The sequence below is a fragment of the Gorilla gorilla genome, chromosome 10, assembly GCF_029281585.2.
Source record: "Gorilla gorilla gorilla isolate KB3781 chromosome 10, NHGRI_mGorGor1-v2.1_pri, whole genome shotgun sequence".
NCBI lineage: Eukaryota > Metazoa > Chordata > Mammalia > Primates > Hominidae > Gorilla > Gorilla gorilla.
The window spans coordinates 124,308,290-124,317,015 of record NC_073234.2 but is presented as its reverse complement, the minus strand read 5'-3'; the positions used below and the strand labels follow the sequence as shown (position 1 = coordinate 124,317,015).

At 47.4% G+C, this 8,726-nt stretch overlaps 1 pseudogene; it reads right to left on the bottom strand.

Moving 5' to 3' along the window:
• Positions 1 to 2,952: 2,952 nt before the first annotated feature.
• Positions 2,953 to 8,726, bottom strand: part of LOC129526019 (basic proline-rich protein-like) — a 328,162-nt pseudogene continuing 322,388 nt past the window's right edge.

Here is an 8,726-nt window from a genome sequence, read left to right as displayed (position 1 = left end):
TCAATATTATCAAATGATACAAGAGCTATCACAAAAGGCACCCAAACTTCTGATTATGTGAGACCTTTAGCTGAGGACATTTGTATCTAATTTTGAACAATCCTATTCAAAAAGCTCCTATTTTCATTAATGGAAATGCCGTGTTTCTCTTAGAGTTACAAAAGATCTCAGAAAGTGGCAAAAGATATTTAATGTAGCCAGAGCTATATATTTCTGTTTTTCTCGTACTTGAAGTATTCTGAAAAACATATAACTGACCTCGGTGGTGTTCGCAATGGGATGAAACAGTATCTTAGGAATTGACTTTGAAATTAGTATGGAAATTCATTGTTTTTAATATAATATTAAGCAACAGAAAGCCTTGAATGATAAGATCAAGAGTCTCCCCTGCCATTATTTTCAATGGCAAAAACTGCAATTACTTTTTTTTTTTTTTGAGATGAAGTCTCAGCTCACTGCAACTCTGCCTCCCAGGTTCAAGCGATTCTCCCACCTCAGCCACCTGAGTAGCTGGGATTACAGGTGCCCGCCTTGATGCTTGGCTAATTTTTGTATTTTTAGTGTAGACAAGGTTTCACCATGTTGGTCAGGCTGGTCTCAAACTCCTGACCTCAAGTGATCCGCCCACCTCGGCCTCCCAAATGCAATTACTTTTACACCAACCTAAGAACAGTAATCCCAGTCAATAGTGGCTTAAACCATTAGAACCAAAACCAGGCAGAGATCAGAGAAGGTTCAACGCTCAACAATATTATCAAGAACCCAGCTTCTTTTTGCCTTTCCTTTTCACCATCCTCTCTGCATGTTGGTCATTTGACCCTGTGCTTGAAACCTCATGGTCACAAAATGGCTGCCCCTGTGCTGGACATCATATTTCTTTTCAAAGAAGGTAGAATGGGAAAGCAGCAGTCATAAAAGGTTTTCTTTCAGAAGAGTCTGTTGGTTTTGGTTAGAAAAGGAAGTCCCCCGGCAGATTTACCATTGCTTCTCATTGATCAGACCTGGGTGTCATGCCCATCCCAGCACGAGTCCTGCTGTAGGGCTGGAAGGAAGGGCCTACGAGCACCAAGGGATACCCACAACCTCCTGAACACAAAATTGGGATTCTGTTAGCACAGAAGAAGGATAGCAATGGCTGTTGGATGGGCGATGGTTGCAAGGAGCCTGCCGTGGATGTGTAGGCCACAGAGCTCTCATCAGCACTGTTTTCGTGGCCAGGAACAGAAATTCTACTCAGGATAATTAAAATTAAGGAACAGAGCTTTATTATAATACTGGGATCAGTAGTTAATTTCCTACGGGGGAAATTCAGGGCATGTAAATCAGTGAAATGGAAAAGGTGTAAGGACAAGAGAAACACCAGCCCTGTCTGCAGGGGGTGGCTGCAACTCCCTTCCAGCTGATGTTGTTCCACCATGGGTCCAGTGTGACCAGATCTTCCAATGTTCAAAAGAGGAGTCTAGGTTTTTCTGTGGAATCTCCAAATATTAGTATATTGGATCAAAAATGTTCAAATGATGTGTGAGCTCAATAAAATGCATCTGCAGTGCAGCTTTGGTTGATGGGCTGATGGTTCACTCTGACAGTTTAGAGAGATTGCATAGGAATAAAGTACAGCCTGGTGTCATTCAGAGGAACAGAGATCTGGGAAACCACTGGGGCCCAAGACAGCTGCCCCTCTGAATCTGTGGCTCTTGTTTCTTCCCTTTTCTGGCAGAAATGAGTCTAGCTTCCATCTGTTTCCTTGTGGCTGCTGTGTATGCATAATCATGCACAGAGCTTCCATAGCCTCATAACCCAGGTCTGCAAACATACCTGACTCAGCTGCTCAGTGCCCCACTCCCAGATCTTCAGGAAATGAAGCTGATTGGCCCAGTTTAGTGTTGGATTGAGTCCTGATCCAATTCAGTTGGGTCAGGAAGGAGTGGTGGAGAGGTACAGACACGGTGGCATTGGCCTGCCCTTTAGCAGGGTGGTGCAGACAATTGCTGGTATGCCTGGAATCTGCAGTGACATGTGCATAAACTCTCAAGTCTATTCATCAGAACTCTCTTACAGATCATAACATGGCAAGTGGTCAGTATGCATGGAATATCCAGCATGTCCTGGACATGTTATTCAACATTGAGGATGCGAAATATCATAAGACATGGTCCTGGCTCATGCTCATAATCCCAGCACTTTGGGAGGCTGATGCGGGAGGATCACTTGAGGCCAGGAGTTTGAGGCGGCAGTTCGCTTTGATCGCGCCACAGCATTCCAGCCTGAATGATAGAATGAGAGATCCTGTCTCTTAAAAAACAAAACCAAACCAAACAAAACAATACAAAAAAAGCCAAGCATGGTGACTCATGACTGTAATCCCAGCACTTAGGAGGCCAGATGGGAGGATTGCTTGAGCCCAGAAGTTTGAGACCAGCCTGGGGAACATGGCAAAACCCTGACTCCAAAAAGAATACAAAAATTCGCCAAGCCTGGTGGTGTGCTCCTGTGGTCCCAGCTACTTGGAGGCTGAGGTGGGAGAATCACCTGAGCCTGGGAAGTCGAGGCTGTAGTGAGCTGTGACCGTGCCACTGCACTCCAGCCTGGATAACAGAGTGAGACTCGCTCAAAAAAAATAAAAGAAGAAGGAAGAGGAGGAGCAGGAAGGAGGAGGAGGAGGAAGAGGAAGAAGGAAGAGGAAAAGGAAGAGGAAGAGGAGGAGGAGAAGAAGGAGGAGGAGAAGGAGAGAAGGAGGAGAAGGAGAGAAGGAGGAGAAGGAGGAGGAGGAGGAGAAGGAGGAGAAGGAGAGAAGGAGGAGAAGGAGAGAAGGAGGAGAAGGAGGAGGAGGAGGAGAAGGAGGAGAAGGAGAGAAGGAGGAGAAGGAGGAGAAGGAGAGAAGGAGGAGAAGGAGGAGAAGGAGAGAAGGAGGAGGAGGAGGAGGAGGAGAAGGAGGAGGAGGAGGAGAAGGAGAGAAGGAGGAGGAGGAGGAGGAGGAGAAGGAGGAGGAGGAGGAGGAGGAGGAGGAGAAGGAGGAGGAGGAGGAGGAGGAGGAGGAGGGGGAGGAGGAGGAGAAGGAGGAGGAGGAGAAGGAGGAGGAGGAGGAGGAGGAGGAGGAGAAGGAGGAGGAGGAGAAGGAGGAGGAGGAGAAGGAGGAGGAGGAGAAGGAGGAGGAGGAGGAGGAGGAGGAGGAGGGGGAGGAGGAGGAGAAGGAGGAGGAGGAGAAGGAGGAGGAGGAGGAGGAGGAGGAGGAGGAGAAGGAGGAGGAGGAGAAGGAGGAGGAGGAGAAGGAGGAGGAGGAGAAGGAGGAGGAGGAGGAGGAGGAGGAGGAGGAGGAGAAGGAGGAGGAAGAGGAGGAGGAGAAGGAGGAGGAGGAGAAGGAGGAGGAGGAGGAGGAGGAGGAGGAGGAGGAGAAGGAGGAGGAGGAGGAGGAGGAGGAGGAGGGGGAGGAGGAGGAGGAGGAGATATTCCTTATCTTCAAGCTCTCAAAGTATACTAGGGAACATGCATGAACACACCACTGTGATACAGTGTGATACGGGTGCTAAGGATGAATGCAGAGAGTGTCATAGGAGGCACAAGGGATGCCAACCCTGAAGTTCTAGAGCATCCTGAAGCACCTTCTGACTCCTCAAGGATATGGGGGTTTCAGGCAGACTTTGGTCACTGGTGGTACCTTACTATATTTTATATTTGAATATCCACATACATCATATATAATCATTCTCTCTTTTTTGAGATGCTATGTTGCCCAGGCTGGTCTCAAACTCCTAGGCTCAAGCGATCCTCCCACATCAGCCTCCCAAGTAGCTGGGATTACAGGAATGAGCTACGGTGTCTGGCAATAATCATTCTCAATTAATCAAGAATATTTTATGATGAACTACTTAAAATGCCCCAACCCCCACCATGCCAGAGAAGAGAGCGCTTTCTAAATTAATCGATAAGAAAACAATTCCACTCCCAAGAGCATCAAAGCAAATAAAATACTTGGGAATAAATTTAACAAGTGCAGTGTAAGACCTACAAACTACAAAATATTGCTGAAAGAAACTGAAGATCTAAATAAATGGAGAAACATTTCATATTCATGAATCAGAAGACCTAAATTGTTAAGATGTCAATCCATACTTTCCAAATGACATATAGATTCAACACAATCCCTGTCAAACTCTCTCAGCTGGCTTATTTTGAAGAAATTGTCAAGCTGTTTTTTTTTTTTTTTTTTTTTTTTTTTTTGTGACGGAGTCTTGCTCTGTCACCCAGGCTGGAGTGCAATGGTGCGATCTTGGCTCACTGCAACCTCCACCTCCTGGGTTCAAGCGATTCTCCTGCCTCAGCCTCCTGAGTAGCTGGGATTACAGGCATGTGCCACCATGCCCAGCTAATTTTTTGTATTTTTGGTAGAGACGGGGTCTCACCATGTTGCCCCCGCTGGTCTTGAGCTCCTGCCCCCAAGTGATCCACGGGCCTCAGCCTCCCAAAGTGCCGGGATTACAGGTGTGAGCCACCATGCCTAGCCTGTCAGGCTGATTTTAAACTCATACAGAAATGAAAAGGACCCAGAAGAGCCAAAACAAAAGTCTTGAAAAAGAGGAACAAAGTTGGAGGACTGACACTTCCTGATTTTAAAATGTACGAGAATGCTACGGAAATCAAGACAGTGTGGTACTAGCATAAGATAGATCTGTGGAATAGGGCCCAAAAATGAACACACACATTTATTTTTATTTTTATTATGGAGACAGCATCTTGCTCTGTCATCCAGGCTGGAGTGCAGTGGCATGATCACAGCTCACTGCAGCCTCGACTTTCCAGGCTCCAGCGATCCTCCCACCTCAGCCTCCCAAGTAGCTGGGACCACAGGTGTGCACCACCACGCCCAGCTAATTTTTGTATTTTTGGTAGAGACACGGTTTTGCCATGTTGCCCAGGGTGGTCTCGAATTCCTGAGCTCAAGTGATCTGCCCACCTAGCCCTCCCAGTGTTGGGATTAGAGGCATGAGCCACTGTGCCTGACCAAACCCATACATTTATAGTCAACTGATTTTCCACAAAAGCGGCAAGACGATTCAATGAGGAAAGAATAGCCTTTTCTAAATTCATCAAGCTGCCAAGAATTCACTGAAAATCCGGTTGCAAATGGCCTTCAGGACAGAAGTAGCAGTGTTAGGCAAAGGAAAAGTATAACATATCCTCAAATAACCGTTATTTCATTACAACCTCGATGAGAAATAAAAAAAAAAAATCAATTCCGGCAGGGGCCACTGTCTGTGTAGAGCTTCCACATTCTCTCCATGTCTACATGGATGTTCTCCGGGTATCCGGTTTCCTCCCACACCCCAAAGATGTGCATGTGATATTCATTCCTGTTTTTATTTTATTTTAATTAATTTTTTAGGAGACAGAGTCTCGCTCTGTCACCCAGGCTGGAGTGCAGTGGCATGGTCTAGGCTCACTGCAACCTCTTCCTCTCAGGTTCAAGCAATTCTTGTGCCTCAGCCTCCCAAGTTGCTGGGATTACAGGCGTGTGCCACCACACTCAGCTAATTTTTTAGCAACGACATTAAGTGAAGACTTCCTGTGTAAAAATCAACCACTATAAAATCTACAGAACAATGTGGGTTGCAGGATTTCCCCATGATCCTTCTATTCTTAATTTTAGGATACATTTTCAAGGAGGTTCTTAGCATTTGCAGAAAGAACAAGAGGGTCATTCTGGGTCTGAATGTGGAACCTCCTGTCCCCATACAATTTTGTGAGTTCACTGTGTACTGAGTCCTATAGGATTTCTACTGACAGCTAGCCTTGGCTGGCAGGTAGGGATCATTCTGCCTAGACCAGGTGTCCCAAACCTTTTTGGCACCAGGGACTGGTTTCGTGGAAGATAATTTTTCCACAGATGGGGTGCTGCGGGGGGCAGTGGTAGTTCAGGCATTAGATTTCTCATAAGGGGCCGGGGGTGGTGGCTCATGCCTGCAATCCCAGGACTTTGGGAGGCCAAGGTGGGTGGATCACTTGAGGTCAGGAGTTCAAGAACAGCCTGGCCAACATGGTAAAACCCTGCCTCTACTAAAAATACAAAAATCAGCCAGGCGTGGTGGCACGCACCTGTAGTCCCAATTACTTGAGAGGCTGAGGCAGGAAAATCACTTGAACCCAGGAGGCAGAGGGTTCAGTGAGCTGAGATTATGCCACTGCACTCCAGCCTGGGTGACAGAACAAGACTCAGTCTCAAAAAACAAAAAACAAAAGCAAAAAAACCAAAAAACAAATTCTCATAAGGAGCAAGCAACCTAGATCCCTCGCATGCACAGTTCACAATAGGGTTTGCATTCCTATGAGAATCTAATGCCACCGCTGATCTGACAGGAGGCAGAGTTCGTGCGGTAATGCTCGCTCACCCACCACCCATGCCCTGCTGTGTGGCCCAGTTCCTAATAGGCCACAGACCATTATCAGTCCATGGCCCGGGGGTTGGTGGCCCCTGCCCTACAGAATTTTAGGTTGGGTAAAGAAATCACATTGGTCAAAAACTAAATGCTGGGTCTTACTCCAAGCACCAGGAAGTGCCCTTGCCCTGGGATCCTTGTCAGAGTCCTCTCATCTTGGCCCAAATGTAGCTATGAGGAAGAGAGAGCTAGTTCCTTTTCAGTGTGCTTGCGGAGAGAGTTGAGAAAGAGGCCCAACCGATCCCTTCATAGCTACATATTCCCCACCCCCCAACACCCCCTGCTCCCCTCCACAATTTGGATTCAGTCTTGTGTGGTAGTTGAAAGTGAAGCACTCGGCCTGGTGCGGTGGCTCATGCCTGTAATCCCAGCACCTGGGAGGCCGAGGTGGGCAGATCACAAGGTCAGGAGTTTGAGACCAGCCTGGCCAACATGGTGAAACCCCGTCTCTACTGAAAACACAAAAATTAGCCGACCATGGTGGTGCGTGCCTGTAATCTCAGCTACTCGTGAGGCTGAGGCAGGACAATTGTTTGAACCCGGGAGGCGGAGGTTGCAATTAGTCAAGATCATGCCACCGCCTTCCAGCTTGGGCGACAGAGCAAGACTCTGTCGGGGGCGGGGAAAGAAAGTGAAGCACTGGAATTGCATAATTTATGAGCCAGAATCTCTATTCTATCGCATCCCAGCTATTGACTTCAGGCTACCTTCCTTCCTTTCTTTTCTTTTCTTTTCTTCTTTTCTTTCTTTCCTTCCTTCCTTTCTCTCTCTTTTCCTCCCTCCCTCTCTCCCTCCCTCCCTCTCTCCCTCCCTCCCTCTCTCCCTCCCTCCCTCTTTCTTTCTTTGTTCTTTCTTTTTTTTTTTTTGACAGAGCCTCACTGTGCTGCCCAGGCTGGAGTGCAGTGGCATGATCTAGGCTCACTGCAACCTCCACCTCCTAGGTTCAAGTGATTTTCCTGCCTCAGCCTCCAGAGTAGCTGGGATTACAGGCACCTGCCACCACACCCTGCTAATTTTTTTATTTTTAATAGAAACAGGGTTTCACCATGTTGGCCAGGCTTGTGTCAAACTCCTGATCTCAAGTGATCTACCTGCCTCGCCTTCCCAAAGTGCTGGGATTACAGGTGTAAGCCACCGCACCCAGCCAGGCTGCCTTTCTCTGCCTCAGTCTTCTCACCTATGAAATGGGATAATAGCTACCTCATGAGGCATGTGTAAGGATTAAATGAGCAATGTTTTGTAAGAGTTTAGCACAAAGTATGGTACCCAGACTGAATATATTAAGTTTTAGCTATAATAATAATTACTGGCTGGGCGCAGTGGCTCATACCTGTAATCCTAGCACTTCGGGAGGCCGAGGTGGGTGGATCATGAGGTCAGGAGTTCACGACCAGCCTGGCCAAGATGGTGAAACCCCATCTCTACTTAAAATACAAAAATCAGCCAGGCAGGTTGGCGGTCGCCTGTAATCCCAGCTACTCTCAAGCTGAGGCCAAGAATTGCTTGAACCTGGGAGGCGAAGGTAGCAGTGAGCTGAGATTGCGCCACTGCACTCCAGCCTGGGCGACAGAGTGAGATTCCGTCTCAAAATAATAATAATAATAACTGTTGTTGTTAGGATGGATGTCTACCTTAAATCTTGGCTCTCTCACCCTACTTAGCCTAGGCCTGGCCAGCATCATGGCAGATGCTTCATGAAACAACCCTCATGGAAATGGCATGGCATGGCATGGCAGGAGCCAACTGAGACCTCTTCACAGCACACAGGGGACTCCTGGGCCAAGATGCATGAGGCTTCCTAGGCTCTGGCCTTTCACAGAAACCCAGACAGGTGAAAATTCAACCTCAGAGGCTGAGGCTGATAATTGGGGATGAAGATGCTAAGGGGTCTCCTAGGCTCATTTAAGGCTTTCAAAAACATCTGGGAGCTTGTTTGTCATTTCAGAGGGTGCAGCCCAAAGACAAGAGAGATGTTAAATTGCCCCCCCAAAAAGGAGTATGCTTGGTGAGTTTAGTTCTTGCTATTGCTTAAACGTCCCTGCCAAAACTCATGTTGAGACTTAGTCCTTAATGTGGTGGTCTGGAGAGGTGGCGCCTTTAAGAGGTGATTGGATCCTAAGAGCGCTGCTCTCATAAATGGATTAATCCATTTATCAATTAATGGGTTATTAGGTTAATGGATTAATGGGTCATCTTGGGAAGGAAACTGGTGGCTTTCTAAGACAAGGGAAAGAGCTGTGCTAGAACATTAGCACAATCAGCTCCCTCACCACGTGATGCCCTGAGCCTCCCTGG